The 16,997-nt window shown below is 39.5% G+C and overlaps 1 protein-coding gene across 2 annotated transcripts in view; it reads left to right on the top strand.

Moving 5' to 3' along the window:
• PTPRN2 (protein tyrosine phosphatase receptor type N2) overlaps positions 1-16,997 on the top strand; it is a 4,238,418-nt gene that overhangs the window by 634,889 nt on the left and 3,586,532 nt on the right. The window lies entirely within an intron of this gene.

Raw genomic sequence — 16,997 nt, 5'->3', positions numbered from 1 at the left:
TGGGACGGTAATTTCCAGGGTCAGTGGAGTCACCGCCTTTGTGAAGTGGGACCACAGTTGCCGTACGCCATTCCTTGGGTACGTATCCTGAGGTGAGGCTAAAATTAAACAGCTGCCCTAACTGCGGGTTTAATTCCTCATTGAGTTCGTGGAGCACACAACCGGGGACACCATCTGGTCCCATGGATGCTGTGTTTTTTGCCTTGGAGAGAGCAGTTCTCACCTGAGCGTTTGAGATGTTTGGGGGGCTACAATCCTCTGGTATAGATATCTCTCCTTTGGGAGAATTTGCACTGAACCTGTCAGCCAGTATGTTGGCAATGTCTGTAGGTTCCGTGATTTTTACATAATTTTGAACTAATTCTGAGCATATCTGGGAGTTTCCTCCCAGGTTTCTAACATAGCTAAAAAGGCCTTATGATTGTCTTTTGAGTCCTTAGCGACTTTTCTCTCAAAATTTGCCTTGGATGATTTTATGAGAGATCTTAGTTTTTTACTTATAATGATCAAGGGTGTCTTCCCTTTTAAGGATTTTGCTCTATCTTGTAGTAGCTTCCTCCTTTTGTTGTAGAGCTTGTTTATGGCTGGGGTCCACCAGACTGGACGCTTGCCTTTGGTACAAAGAGTCTTTGTTTTGTTTGGGATTGCCTGATCCATGCAGTCCTGTAGGTGCTGGTAGAAGGCATTTGTAAGTGATTCAGCGGCTTGAGTAATGGTTTCCGCAGGCTTGGGGGCCTTGAAAGAGACCACACTAGTCTTTAGAAGTGTGAAGTCGGCTTTTGAGAAGCTCTTCACTGTGGTCTTTTTTATCTGGGGTGGGGGCGGGATGTGGACTTCCAGTGAGATTAGTTTATGATCTGATCTCACCAGTGAGGGGTATACTTCCGGTGTTGAACATTGTGACCCCATGTTCGTGATGATGAGATCTAGTATGTTTTCTCCTCTTGTGGGGATGGTGACTAGTTGTTCCATGGCATTTGAGTTTATGAACTCTAGGAACCTTTGGGCTAGAGTGTTGGGGCTTGAGTAGTGATCCCAGTCTATATTCAGGTAGTTGAAATCACCTAGTATGATGGTGTTTGGAGATACATTTATCCCCTCCAGTGTTTTCAGGAAAGCTATGTGAGGTTCCTGAGTTTGAGAGGGTGGCCTGTAATATGCTACAAATTGCAGAGCAGTCTTGCCTATGGTTAATTGCACCTGGATGGTCTCCGATGCATCGTGCGTTGCCACCAACCTTGAGGTGTGGGTATCCTTGATGAATATGGACACCCCCCCTCCTTTCTTGGTGTTGTCCGGATTTTGGGGCCGGAACGCATGATATGAGGTAAAACCTGATAGTTATGGTCGTATATCTAGATCATGTAACAGATACACAACTTCAACATGAACATTGTGTTTGTTTCTATTGTCTATAATAATGCATGTCTAACTCCAATATTGTTTTTTACCAAGGGCAATCTTTTTAAGAGAGAATGTAGATTAATGTGTGTGTATGTATCTTTAAGAAGCTATCCCATGGCTTGCACAAGTATATAAATTCTGAGCATGTGTGAGCCTGACTGCCATTTTTTAGTAAACCGTTGAGATGTAAGCATGTATGTATGTAAGGTCTGTCTGTTAATCAGTTTGGTTATATTTTATGGTGCTGCTATCTATCCTGTTGTGTTTCTATCTGTTAAATTATCTAAATGAACTACCCCTCCCGCTTGTCATCTATGTTAGAGAGGGACAAGTGACAGTCTACCTCTATAACAAATGTGTATATTAAAAAAACAAAAACATAAAATTAAAGATTCTTCCAGCATATTGTTTCTGATGCAGTCACATATTTTCATAAAGAAATACTTGTTACTGGAAGTGGACCACAGGTCCTTACACCAGCCAACAGGCCATTAAGTATGGGAATGTTTTCTGAACATTTTGTGCTGAATGGTGATCGTTGCAATCAGAAGATCATGAACGCAGTTTCTTTTATTACAACAGAGTCTGTTTCACATTTCATTTATTCTATCCCTGGCAGGATTTCCATTTCTCTAAAATAGCCTCAGGCACTGGTAAATTTATGATATGAAATTTACAAAGACATAGAATGTAATTTTGTGCAGGCCTGAAAAATGTTATCATTCAAATCGGTGAAGTGCAAAAAAGTGTATTTTAATGAGAGTTTGTTTAAGTCCATACTTCTGTATAAAAGCACAGTTCCATCAATGTGCATATACACTTTTCAAGTAAAAAGTGAAAGGGTTTATAAGTCGTAAATGTGACAAAGTTTTATAAGAAACAAAATTGCCCTAGGTGTAAGGAAACACTGCACGGTTATGTGCGTGCATGTTCTTTGATGAACTGTCCATTGTAATGTTGCCATTGTATACACATTCTCTTTTTGCTGGTATTTTTCAGTATGCCTGCACCATTTGCTGTAAGAGATGCAGCTATGCTTGTGGAAAATGTGATTAAGAGACATATTAGCCACAATGAGAAAATATTTCATTATTGGCTAATTAGCATGTCTCTGAATTGCCCATAATTATCTCTAGTGTAGGACAGGAGTTTCCTGCCATAATCACCATGCCCATGCATCGTGTTGGCACATGCACAATCCATTCAGTCTACTACACACATGTACACATACACACATACACCCGTTCACACACACACACACACACACACACACACACACACACACACACACACACTCAGCCCCCTACTCACCCATTCAACCCCTCACAGACTTACCATACCTATCTCTTAACTACCTCCCCCTACTGTGACCACCCAGGTAGACCCACAGCCACACAGTCGCGCGCGCACACACACACACACACACACACACACACACACACACACACACACATGCACCTGAGGCCACTCATCTCTGTATTCTCACACATGTGGCCACACACATACACACATGCACAGTCCCCCCATCACTAAATTGATACTAATCTCAATGGCACTTATCTGTAATATGAACTCATCCTTTCGAAGTAATGGGTGAATGTGAACTTTTGGCTGTGTTCATTAACATGACTGGTGGAGGCAACCTACTCAGCCAAGTGATTCTCTGTGATTATTCTATCAGTGTCTTGAACCATGGTCCCAGGGCATATCTGGCATCACCAGTAAGATGCCCCTGAATTGCTGGTGTAGGTCAGATGTGTGCTAGATGTAGAAACATGGGAAGAAAATGAATAGAAGAATGCATTTGGTAACATTTGAAGAGCATCAGTGTGCACAGCAGGGCCGATTCTGAGATGCAGGTGGCACCTTTGAGCAAGTAGGCATGCAGTTTCACCTACTTGTGCATTTGCATAAGCAGCTGAAATTGCATGGTCAGCATCATATGCTAATGAAAGTATGATACGAAAATGAGCAACATTACAGTAATGAGCTACACTTTAAATGCAGATGAGGGTAAACAATCTGAAATTGTGATTCAGAAACATATGCAAATTTGCAGTCAGTTGTGGCCACCAATGAGTTTGTATACCACGGTTCCTCAGTGGGCAGAGAGAGAGAGAGACCACATTCTGGTGCTTGTAGTAACAATGATTATAGGTGAGCAGTAAATGTTAGATACTGATTTCTCGGCCAGTGTCTTTGATGGGATGTGCCATCTTCCTCTACATTGCAGAAGGACCTGACTGCACCTAGCATACCATCACCTCCATCACAAAAACATGGTCCACTGCTGTTGTGTGGACAGAGGTGCCATTCAGCAGCTGGTGGAATTGCCTTCCTCATATCAAATCCAATGGGATACATGGAATACTGATCCCTGTAGACAATAAGTATGTATAGTTATGGCAATTCTGACTACAGTGCATACCTCAAAGCCTCTTAATGCAAGAATTCTGGTTAAGCCAATGAGAATAGAAAGACCCCAGAATAGGGACAGATTTTAAATATTGATGTTATAAACATAGAACATTCCTAGAATAACAGGTTTTGAATTAACATGTATTTTCTTAAACGTGTTAAGTAGGAAACTCACGTCATTATTATTTGATTCGGTTTTCTAGAAAAAACACAAATTTTATGAGGAGTACGAGACAAACATATGGAAATTCTGCAAAATTCTGGACAATTGAGAGGTATGCTACAGGGACCTTGCAGTAATCACAAAAGGACACAGAGGTTATATCACAGACATTTGCTTCATGAGTAGTTCACCATTTTTTGATGTTATTTTGAAGCATGTAGAGGAGTGTATGTGGTTCCCAAGGACCAAAGATGAGTGAAACAGCACTGCAAAGCCACTCTACAAAATAACCTGTTTTCTTGAGGTTCTAGGAGCCATCTGTTGCAGCTACATAGTTATCAAGGCTCCATCTGCTTTTCAAGGACAATGGCACATGAACTGTAAGGGTTTCTAGTCCATTAACTACCAGGTGATGCACAACACAAAAAATATCATATACAATGTGTCTGTGTACCACCCAGGCAATTTCCATGTTTCCCACATCTGGCACTCAACTGACCTATACCAGCTGTTTGTACAGGGAGACCTCCCGTTTATTGGTGATGTCAGATATGCCCTGGAGCCATGGCTCATGACGCTACTAAGCAACCCAGAAAGTACTGCTGAGTTGCAATACAGCAGTGCACTGTCACAGACCCTAAACATCATCAAGCATATGTTTAAAATGATGAAGGCCAGCTTCCTCTCCGTAGATTCTTAAGGTTGTGTTGCAGCATGCTTTGGGATCTGCAGCGAAATACTTGTTATCTGCAGTTCTGCACAACATGATTGTATGCAGACAGTTAGAGCAGGGCATTGGTACTAGGGGACCAGACTGAACTAGTTGAGCAGTTAGAGGAACCAACCACCAAAGAAGAACATGTGAGGTAGTAGGAGGAGCAATACATTGTGGTACTAGCAAAGAGGTGACATCTAGTCCACAACTATGGGCCAGGATAGGCACAGCAAAGGTGAAAAGTGGTGTAAGCAATACTACAGGCAGACTGTGCTCTACAGTGAACCACCTGGTCATGCTGTGCAGCAGAAATGACCTACCCATATAACACAGCTGTGAGGACAGAGCACAGTGGTTATCATATGGATAGATGGGAAGGGGCTCAATGAGGGGAATCTGCAACAGGTACAGTGTTGGGGAGAATACTTAAAGATATTGAAATGAGTGTGTGATATAGCCGGGAGTGAGAGACTGGTTGTGTAGAGAGAGGAAGGGCTTCTTTGGAGAGGTAGGTTCCTGCCAGTGTTAGAGATGTATCATGGTAAATTGGAGGCCCTGAGGCAGGGTAATTGACTGGGGCTCCCATCAGCTATACCAGTATCCCATTACTTGGCTGTCACTCCCCAGTTACCACAAAACAATGTTCAAACCTGTCAGTATGCAAAGTATTATCTTCTTTACTTTTACAATTATCAGAATTTGGATTTAATTTAAAACTTTAATTTCAGAATTAACAGTGAATACGTTTACAGTGTAAATAATGACCATTTTACTCTTACAATGAAAACTAACTTAGCCTGATTGATAGTAAATTTATCTTCCCTTGAAACTCACATTTATTGAATATGCAACTGACAGCTCACTAACCTACAAGAACTATGCAGGGTTCTTAGTCAAATAGCAGATAGTGAAACACTAATTAGTAGCTATATGAAGGATGCAGGAATTCAAAAGGCAAATGTTCAACACTTTTGCTAACAGCCTGGGAGAGTCCACTTAATGAAAGTGTCCCTTTTTAGGGGCAGCCCAGGAACACATTGTTGAAATGACTTGATCAGAGACACAAGGCAGACAAAGGGTGGGTGAGGGAATCAAACCCGGGACTGCAGGAAACAGCTTATTAATAGGTCATAGCCTTACTCATATGCACTAAGTACCAGACAAATTGCTGAAGTCCAACACAGAGCATTTTGCACCCACATGCCTGCAAAAACAAGCTACATTTAAAATAAATTCATAGCTAAAATATTAACATTAAACTTATATACTTCAAGGTATCTAGTTTATTCACAGCCACATAATAAACACCCTGTCAGTAGTCAACAAAACAAGCAAACCAAGGATTGTACCCAAAGAACATTGCCCATGTGATGCTGCTTCTGTTTACTATAATCAGTTCCTTCCTTTACACCATAACTACTCTAAGATGCAGGAACTATTTATACACATAGATGTGACCATCAATTACTGTCCCTTGTATGTCTGCATGCACCTCAGATGTTTGTTTGAGAGCAAATGAATGAACAAATGAGTAAATAATAACCTAGAACTGTACTACTGTAAAAACTACACAGGCCATACCCATCACACCCTGTATGCCCTTCCAACCTCTTAGCTCAAGAATCAGAGACAAATATTCTAAATCAGGAAATGATTTTAAATATTTCTTGTATTATATACACTTAGAAAGTTGCTAGAATAACAATATTTGCATTAACAGGTATTTTCTGAAAGACACAAAGTCTGAAACTCACATGCCCATTATTATTTAGTGACTGCAAACCACAACAGTATCACAAAAGTGATAAATGTTACAAGGGGCAGACCAAAATACCCCTCAACTTCTTTGCTGAAGAATTCTGGGCAAATCCAAAATCATGGGGTGGCGGGGATGGGGTACCAAAGGACCAGAAAGGGACAAATTTTACATTTTATTTATTTTTTTTTATTTTTAACTAGGTTAACCCAGTGGGCAAAGTGCTATTTTCAGGGGACCCAGGAACGCTGTCTGGTTAAGTGACCTTTCTCAAAGTTGCATGGTAGGCAAATGGAAGTGGAAGGACTGAAACTACACTATCAACTACAGAAAGGAGTTCATTAACATATTAAAACATTAAGTACCAGAGAACTCTAACTCAAAACATAGCAGAACAACAGGTATTGCATGGATATGCATTTTCTGAACAAGTAAAATGATAAAACTCTAATGACTATCATTATTGACTGACCAATTTTCTGTGATTTACCAGGAAAAAAAGTTAATGAGCGATAAGAGCATAAATATCAGAAAAAAATCAAAGATGTTTTGCAAAATATATTCAATTAGGCATGTAAACCAGGAGAACATTAAACAGCCTAGCCCAAATTCCAAATTGTCTCAGTGCACCGTCTGGTTTAGTGATTTGCTCAAGGCCACACAGTAGACAGATGAAGGTAGAAAGATTCAAACTGTGTACCTTTAGCAAAGAAAGCAGCTCCTCAACAATGTATCTCCATTAAGTCCTCTGCATTAACTGTGAGCCTGTCAAAAAGAGATAAAGGGTGCACTGCCAATTCTCTTAAAACTGCACCTGGACAACAGGTTAACATTAACATTTTCTGAACAAAATGATTGGCAACATTGACTGGCTGTGATCTTCAGTGATATATCAGAAAATGAAACACTCAATGAAGACCTGGCAGTTGGTGTAGAGGATTAAGGTTCCAAGTTCTTCATGAGCTCCTTCCTGTAGTCAAGGATAAAAGCTGCGATGCCTCTTTCTCCACCTGCTTTCTGTATGACTATGAGCAAGTCACTTAACCAGACAGTGATGCATGCAATAAGAACAGTGAGAATTATGAAGCTTCAATTACTAAGTTTTAGAACAGTAACAGTCCATGTTCACACACACACACACACACACACACACACACACACACACACACACACACACACACACACACACACACATACACACACTCACACACACACACACTCACACACACCTCAAAACTCTGCAGTAAAAGCATATTTGGCTGTAATTCATGCATACCAGTGTCTTGCCTCATTGGCAGTAAAGAGAGTGCAGCACACTGGCATCTTTGGCTGAAATAATTTGTATTTGAAATAGAACATCCTAGCTGATGTAGTTATCAAAGGTTTGGGTCCAAGAACTTTATTAAAAGCCCTTTCCTGCTTAATAAGGCCCCAATTAGAATATAAAATATGTTGTACCTCATGTGAAATATCATTAAACTGTGTCAAAAAACTAGTTGTATACCTACTATTATCTACTTGGACTAACAAATTACGTTGAGAAGTTGGAATAACATCATCCTTAACATCATTGGCCAAATCATGACCAGCAGTCAAAATAGGACCTAAAAGTCTCCGTAATCTCTTGGACGTAACTTCTTTTATTAAAGAATTAACCAATAATACAGGATATCTACGATTAATAAACATATTATATAAAAAATTACATACTATATTAAAATTGTCATCATCCTCTTCAATTCTTGGACCCAAACCTTTGATAACTTTCAAAAAAGGATCCAATTTGAAATAATTATTTGAGGCCCCATACAAAAAACATAAAAACATAAAAGGGATGTTCAAATGCGGCAGATGTAAATATTGTAAATATATATTAATAGGACCTTCCTTTGACATTAATGGTTTTCAATATTCCATTGACGACAAATATAATTGTGAAAGTCAAGGTATTGTTTACTTGGCTAAGTGTAAATTGTGCCCTGTATTTTATTTGGGTAAAACTGAGCGTCAACTCAAACAACGCATATATGAACACTTATATGCTATATCCAGAGGGGTTCAGACGAATGCATTGGCAAGGCATATTAGTGAGTTTAACACACACAGTTTTCAATTTGTTGTGGTGGAAAGTGTTCCCAAGAATCCTAGGGGTGGTCCTTGGCATCTCAGATTAGAAGAACAGGAATTGTTATGGCAATTATGCACTAATGCGCATGTATATCCAGGAATTAACGATATTTGTTCCATTAAATGTTTGCTCAGATTAAGAGCTTTGGAACGTTAATCTTTATATTTTTACATATATTTTAATATATTTTTATATATATGTACATTTTAAATTACGGTTATATTGTCTGTGATATATATGTTTTTATATCATATATCACACATTGATAATGTGTTTTATTTAATGGGTTGGAGAGTGTATTTTTAATTTAAGTGTTACAAGTGTCAACTTTTTAGGGAATTATGACACGTAATTTAAGGTGTTGAACTTTTTGGCATTATATTTTCTATTTGATTGGAGTAGGTTTAGTTAATTAATTGTTTAATGGTTTTAATGCCTTAGTGACATCATTACTCATTATTATTTAACATTTCAGTGTTGTCAGTTTAAGTGTCTGAAGAAGTGCACGTATTTGTGGTGCATGAAAGCGCTAACACAATTACCACAGCAAATCAACGTATGGCAGCCAAGGGATAATTGGATGGGAAAGGGACAGTTTTTTTTCTTTTTGTTTTGTAGCAGCATTTATGGTGCCTATACTGGGTCCTAGACAGCTGTGTAGGTCATCTTGTGTTGTATCAAACCCTGGAGCTTGATATGTGCTTAAAATAGGTGCCAGGGAACCCCAGCTCCTGCAGATGTGGTCACATGATACATGTGTGTGTGTGTGTGTGTGTGTGTGTGTGTGTGTGTGTGTGTGTGTGTGTGTCTGTGTAAGACAGGTGTTGTGGATCCTCAGATGTGAAAGATGCAGATATCCCCAGCCATCTGTGTGTCCACTGTGAGTAGTGGCACTATTACTGAAGCATAAGGGCAGCAGTGAACTGTCAGACCATGGCCACCTGCCTATGGCATGTGCCTGTCTGCCACAAGTGAGCACGTCTGTGTGGATAGTCACACCATGCTGTGGTGGGTGGGCTGGTGATTACAGTACATGAGTGTGACCTGTCTCTTTTAAGGAGTCTGTGTTGCTTGATGGCCCCTAGGTCTGAACACTGCATACTAAACATATGAAACATGTGAAATGTATGAAAGGTTCCTGTGTGCACTACAGCATGGCCATCACATACTTCACCCCTACCTAGCATCTGTTAAGCTGTGTGCCATTCTCGTTTCATCTTGTCCACTCATTTCCATATCTGATTGACATGCACACATACTTTGCATAGTGGCACAGTCCTGACTGCATGAGCTTCATTCCAGTGGCCATAAAGCGCCTCATATAGACCTAATGCTTCTTTCCAGTGTAGACTGAAAGCGACATGTAGAAGTCTTTCCAGCTGTTATTTCAACAAAATTCTGTGGCACAATGAGCATACAACAGTTGTGGATGTTTTTATCATGAAAATTTTGAACCTCATAGTGCAGTAGCTATGCTAATGTTGCACTTTAATGTAAATGTATCTGAGTCACACTATTTATGCACTACTTTCCATCCCTGAACTGTGCAATGAAGCTCATTGCTGCCTCTGTACATGCATATACATCTACAACAAATATTGCACATGGCAGGCAGGTCTGTGACCTATGGGGCTCTTAATCAGCTTTGCGGCCCCTAAGAACATCATGCAGCCAGCATGTACAGTACCATGGGTTGTCCAGCTTGTCCCTCCAGACCACACTGGCATATTGTTTGGCAAGCAAAGCTTGACTGTACAGTGGCATTGGGCTCCATCGCGCTGCACTACTGCAGGTTCCAGAACCAGACTTCTTTGACATGAATCTAAATCCATTTCCCAGTAGACTGCAAACTGTGATGTAGCCATGGCATCTGAAACTGCTGAGAGTGGAAGGGCTCCTACATGCTGCAGGAAGGAAACCAAAATCTTTCTGTACCTGCTGTATATGGATCACCAGTGAACCTGCTGGAGGACTCCTGTGAGGGCCCACAGTACAAAATGGGTGCCTGGCACTACTTTTCAAGGTGGCGAGGGATATCACAGACATTAGTTACTTTGTTAAGCAATGTTGACATTGATACAGTGACCTAATGAGGCCACATCATGACTCTTTAGCCAATAGGAAGAGGAGGGTAGGGACAATGGCTTTTAGTTCTACTGTATGTTTACCATTTGACCCCTACCAGACAACTGGCCATTTGTTCCCCTTTACTGGAGTGAAGGTCACCTGGGTGGGGGTGTCATATAGATAGTCTTCATAGGCAGTTCATATTTTTGTAATTTTTCTCTTGGTCTTAACTGCACACACTTGGTCTGGCACCAGGGAGAGGCTTGCAGTGGACTGTCTTTAGAGGAAATTACCCTCACTTCTGCAAGGGATATTCCCTGCAAGCAGCCCTACCACCCCCTCTTGAAGGTGGTTCTAGAATCTCTCTGGGAGATTGCATTGCCCAGTTTGCCCCCATGTATATGTGAACCCATCACACCCATCCAGGAGAGGTGAGTAGGCCAGACCCCTTCAGTCCTCCCCCTCTCTACCTGGATACTCCAGTGTCAGGGCCACTAATCAAACCCTGGTCACCTGTGTTTCAGGCAGAGCTCTATCCCTCTGTACCATGTGGCCTGGGTAGAGTGAAACAGAGTTATACAGCAAGTATTACTGTCAGGTGGTCACTTGCAATTGGGTAGGCATAAGCATTCTGCCATATGCAGGGCATTTGGGTCATCAACAGCTTTCTTTTTCTTTTCTCTTTTTCAGCACCTGATGAGTTACAGGAGAATAAGCTATTTTGCCATATGGACCTGGCAAGACCATCTAGACATAGGGCTATGTATATGCCACTAATGTTATTGCTGGGTATTTGTCAGAGACCTGCATCATTGTCCATGTTTGGACTGTTGCTAATTATTTTATCCACTGCATATAAATGTGGTTTGTATTATGTGCCACATACCTTGTCAGTGCAGATGAAACTGTTCTCTCATTTATCCTACAGCAAAGGATTCCTAACTGTGGCATGGGGATGGTGGCTGGGTTGACAGTAGGTGGTTTTGGGTTTCCAATTATATTACTTTTTTATTTTTAATTGTATTATGTCTTATTATTGTATTTCTTTTTCATATTTTATGATATATAAGATAACTTCAATAATGCTTACTATAATATTGTTAGATTACATTAAATTACACAATCTAATGACATATTTTATGAGGTTTTATGAATGAGAAACTAGTTGGATAATCTGTTATGGAGAGGAACAGCCTTTTGCCGGGTTACTACAGCTTTAAGGATCTAGAGTCTGAATGTATGGGATGTGGTTCTACCACATGATGTGCTTATCCAATGGCCACAGTCTTGAGAATAAAGAAACAGAAATGTCTGTGGATAAAATGGATGAGAGGTGTACTAGCAATGACAAGTTAGAAAGTGATTTACTTAAGTTAATAGTTAAAAAAAAAAACAACTAAACTGACTCACAAGTGTTATATTCAAAATGAATTCGTGCAGCAACCTGTGTCTGTAATATATTTCAGAAGACTGTGCAAGTGTTTCCTTAAAAAGCAGTCATCTTTGTCTCAGCTTTTGTATGAAATGGGACTGTAATAAATAGCTAATAAAAATCCAAAGGTGGTATTTTCAAACTGTATGAGTCAAATGATACATTTTCTTTTTACAGCAATCTGACAAATGCATTTTATGAATTTAAACTTACATGAATTGTAAAGTGAACAAGTATTATTATTTATGAAGCGTCGACACTTCTTTGGGAAGCTCATCAGTTAAATTGCCAGTATTAGCATACTTTTGTAAAAAAAAACAACAGTTCAAGTAAACGCCTTCTCCAGCAGTTGCATTTTATCAAGTTTGGCAAGACCGTAGGACTGCCATAAATGCTAGCAGACTGTTTGTTACACTATATTTGCTGTCATGTTTACCTTGTCTTGGAGCTGAGCAGACTGGCCAAAGCAGGCTGGGCTGTTAGCAATATTACGCGGCTACACAGTCAGCATCAAAAACTTACTTTCCAAGTATGTGATGATTTTTTTCCCCAAGACTGGTCTTAGATCAACTGGCACCCTAGACGAAAGGGCTCCACAGCACCCCCACTTCTCAATGTCTTACCCAGCATATCACCCAGTTTCCCTCCAGCCTGGCTTGCCCACACCATCCAAGGTACTTTTTTCTTCAATTTTCTAATAGTTTGTCTTTCCCTCATTTTTTCCGCACTGATTCATTCATTCAACACATTTTAAATAGGTAAGAATGTACTCTGATAACTGTGGGGAAAACAGCTGCATTAATCCAGTGGAGTGGGGCTTTGTGGTCCCCAAAAGAAATGGGGGGGGGATTCTAGATGCTCTGAAGTGCATTTTACAGTTTTGTTTAAACAACCTTTTCATCCAGTGCAGCCTGAACAAAAATCATGATTAAGGGAAGACATTCAGTCTTGCTCTTTACCTTTGTTTTCCCTGAATCCTTTCTCAAATTACCCTGTAATAATTAAATTAAATGGGGGTCAAGGGGGCCACCAGGCACACAGAATTCAATGGGTTATACATGCTCTGAGTTGCATTTTAGAGCTTTTTCTAACCTTTTGTTCCAGTGATGGCCTGAACAAAAATCAGTCTTAAGGAGAGAAATTCAATCTTACATTTTTATTTCAAAGAAGAAATTAATTGTATTCATGACTTAATGCTCAAAGGTTGACCAAATAATAGTACACAATAAACAGTGAAAACAAATATTTGTTATGATATCAGGACCGGCCTTTTGTCAACTGGTGCCCTAGGCAAAAGGGCTGTACAGCACCCCCCCACACACTATCAGTTGCCCATATCCTGGTCTACCTACACCATTCAGATTACTTTTTTCTTTCTTTTTCCTCACAATTTGTCTTAATCTTCAGTTTTTCCTGTATTAATTCAACACGTTTTAAAGAAACCATTTCTTTACTGCAAAAAATAAACAAATAAATACTGTAAAAACACCCCTGCTAGAGCAACGCTCTAGCCTATACCTAAAGGCCAGCTATGGATGATACATAAATCATGTCTGGAAATAGTACCTGTCTCCCTACCCCACCTTAAAAAGATAGTCACTTTCTATATATCCCCATCTGGTGTTAAAGTGGGTTGAAAATCAAGGGACAAATGGCCACAGTCATATATATTTCATGCTGTATATATGGCATGCTTTCTCGTCCCTACCCAAAAAAGACAGATATATTCTGATGTTAGACTTGGACAAATCTGAAAAAACAAATAGAACATAACTACTATCAAACATATTTAAACAGAATGCTTCTTTACTCCTCTCTGCAAAAAATAGCTATCTGTGCATTCACATGATGCTTCATTGAAGAATTAACAAAATAAATAATTATAGTAATGTGTCCAACTTGTTACATTTAGACAGTATCCTGCTTGTGTACAAGCTTAATGACCTTCTGCACACCCCTTTCTGAAATTTGTGAGACAAATTTAAGAAATAATGGCCACACTGTCCCCAGCAGACTTCTGAGGTTTGGGAAGAAAGTTAAAGAAATAATGACATAATCCCCAGCACCTCACACAAGCCACAGTGACCTTCGGTATTCACCTCAGAGCAGGGCTGGTTTTTAGACTAGGTGGGGTTCAGGACGGATACCACTACTAAGCTCTTGTCAAAATCCACTTATACAGCCTTGGTGTGTGGGGCCACCAGTCACCCAGAAACAATGAAGGTCTGGGTATTCTGTGGTGTGTTTTATCCCTTATTTTTATTTTATTTTATTTATTTTTTTGAGAAAGACTGTTTAAACAGAGCAGATGACAAGAAGGTCAGTTTCCTTCATTCAGTCAACCCCAGTCAAGCAGTTATAGCCACTTCTGTGTACCGTTCAGATGTCTGATTGTGATACAACAGGATGGCCATGTAATGCATTTTATCTTGGATGGCGCAGTGGTGCAGTGGTAGTGTTGTTGCCTCACAGCAAGAGGTTCTGTTAGATTCTCAACTGGGGTGCCTTCTGTGCAGAATCTGCATGTCCTCCCTGCATTTGTGTCGGTTTCCTTCGGGTACTCCAGTTTCCTCCCACGTTACAAAGACATGCGGCTGGAGCATTTCTCCCCGGTCTTCTGCTGAAAATTGGCTCATTCCAAGTTGGACTTTCCCACTTAACAAATGTTAAATAAATAAAAAAATAAATAAAATCTTTGCTCCAGTCAAACAGTTGCCAGACATTAAAATATTCCATATTGCTTCACATAAATCACATGAGTCCTGCAAAGCCAGAATAATAAGCAAACAACAGCAAGAAGCTAGTACTTTTTTCCTTTTAAAATCACCAGCAATTATGACTACTCTTTTTGTGCATATTAGGTGTTCACTTAAGTAGTCCATCTTACTTCTCACAGTTGCACACTAGCCACTCATTAAAATATTCTAAGTTGCTTCACACAGATCACACTAGATGTGCAATGCCAGAATAACCAACAGCAGGCAGCTAGATGTTCTCCTTCATAGACAGCCCAAGCAATTATGCCTACTGTACCAGTACATATCTGGTATTAAGTACTTCTCATAAACGCGCACTAATCCTGCAAAGCCAGATAGTGACTGCTTAAATAGTGAGCAAATGACAAAAGGGTCAGTTACTACTTTCATCCAGCCGGGTGCCCACCCCACAAACAGTTATAGCCATGGTGTCTGATGACCATGTAAAATATTCCACTTTTGCTCCACACCACACAGACTACAAGACATTAAATTATTCCAAGTTGCTCCATAAAAATCAAAGCCAGAGATATTGCAAAAAATACATGTATGCACACACACACACACACACACACATATATATATATATATATATATATATATATATATATATATATATATATATGTGTGTGTGTGTGTGTATATATATATATATATATATATATATATATATATATATATATATATATGTATATCTTACCTTGCTAGCCTCCCACTGTTCCTCTCAACTGTCTAGAATTCCACAGAATGTCCCTGTTAGTATAATGAATTTATAAAGCCAGCTAAACAAAATTCATACTTATTTCTTTACAAAATGCATCATATTGATGCAAATGTCACCTGAATACCACACTTCACACCTGTATTTGAACAAGGTCTGTGCTTCCTGACCTTCAAATGCTGAAGTCTAACATGACACCATTGCTTAACCTGAATGGTCAAGTCAAGTAGAGCACCTCTCCCTGGCTGCACCTGTCAAATTGTGTGCGCATTTTGCTCTAGGAGGTTGCCTTATTTATTTATTTTCTAGAGCAAAGAAACAAAATATTTTGTTGCTAAAAAATAAATAACTGTGGAAAGAGCAACTCTGTAAGCATGCTGTGCTAGGCAGTCACCTAGTTTGTCTTTGATTAAGACCAACCCTGTATGTCACTTCCTTTAGTTCCACCCTTCCTCACCTACAGTCTTTTTAATTTGTTAAATTGGTATGTAAACTGGTCTTTCATGGACTGCTTTCAGCTCAACAATATGTTTATGAGGCAACAAAAAAGTGGATTACTCATGGAAAACCATTGTATACACAAAAGAGACATGCAAACTCCATACAGAGAGTGAGAAATGATGATTCAAGCATAGAATCTAGGACTGTGAGAAATGATATTCGCTGTATAGCCTTTACACCTCAGTCCTTCCATCGTAGAGTTGGCATGAAAGAGTTTATTCTGCTTGTTACAATAGACATAACTGCTTCATAATTTATATTTAATAATGTTATGGATCTATAAGGTGCGCACGTTGTAGGAGTTTTGTTCTTGTTTTAGTATTAAGAGTTGTTAAAAGGTATTTGTTTCCATTGGTTGACTGGGATAGTGTATCTAAGCTGATAGCTCCTTTTCAGCTGAGTCCAAGAGAGAAAATCTCCAGCTATAAAAGGTGCAATGGATAACATCAGTGTAATCAGTAGGACATCTATACATTGAGATGTTTTTAAACAGTTCTAAAAGGGATGACACCCCCATTTTAGAAAAATATAACATTTCCAAGAAGGTGTTAGCCATATACATATTGAAAATATTTTAATAACTGCTGGAGACAGGATTATTTCAAAGCAACTTTCAAGTATGTTACATATCCAGCTGGAGTATTGAAACTGGTTTCTTTAGCTCAAATCACAATAAAGGAGCCTAGTATAGTGTCATCATTTCTAGTCCCTTGTATTTCTTTGTAACTTTGACAGTAGCAAAAAGGAGCTCAATCACATGGAATAAACCAAGACATGAGTTAAAAAAAACCCCAAACAGCATGCTAAGTGAACTTATGTTCTAAACTAAACGCCTTCACTTTGGTGAAACAGAATCCCTGCAAGAAAGTTAAGTGGACCTTGTATTGTGCTTCAAGTTGAGTACCTATGAGATAAACTTATTTTGTATCAGCCTTT

The sequence above is a fragment of the Protopterus annectens genome, chromosome 2.part1, assembly GCF_019279795.1.
Source record: "Protopterus annectens isolate FY-2018-M chromosome 2.part1, PAN1.0, whole genome shotgun sequence".
In the NCBI taxonomy this organism is placed as follows: Eukaryota; Metazoa; Chordata; order Ceratodontiformes; family Protopteridae; genus Protopterus; species Protopterus annectens.
This window is presented reverse-complemented; position numbering and strand designations above follow the sequence as displayed.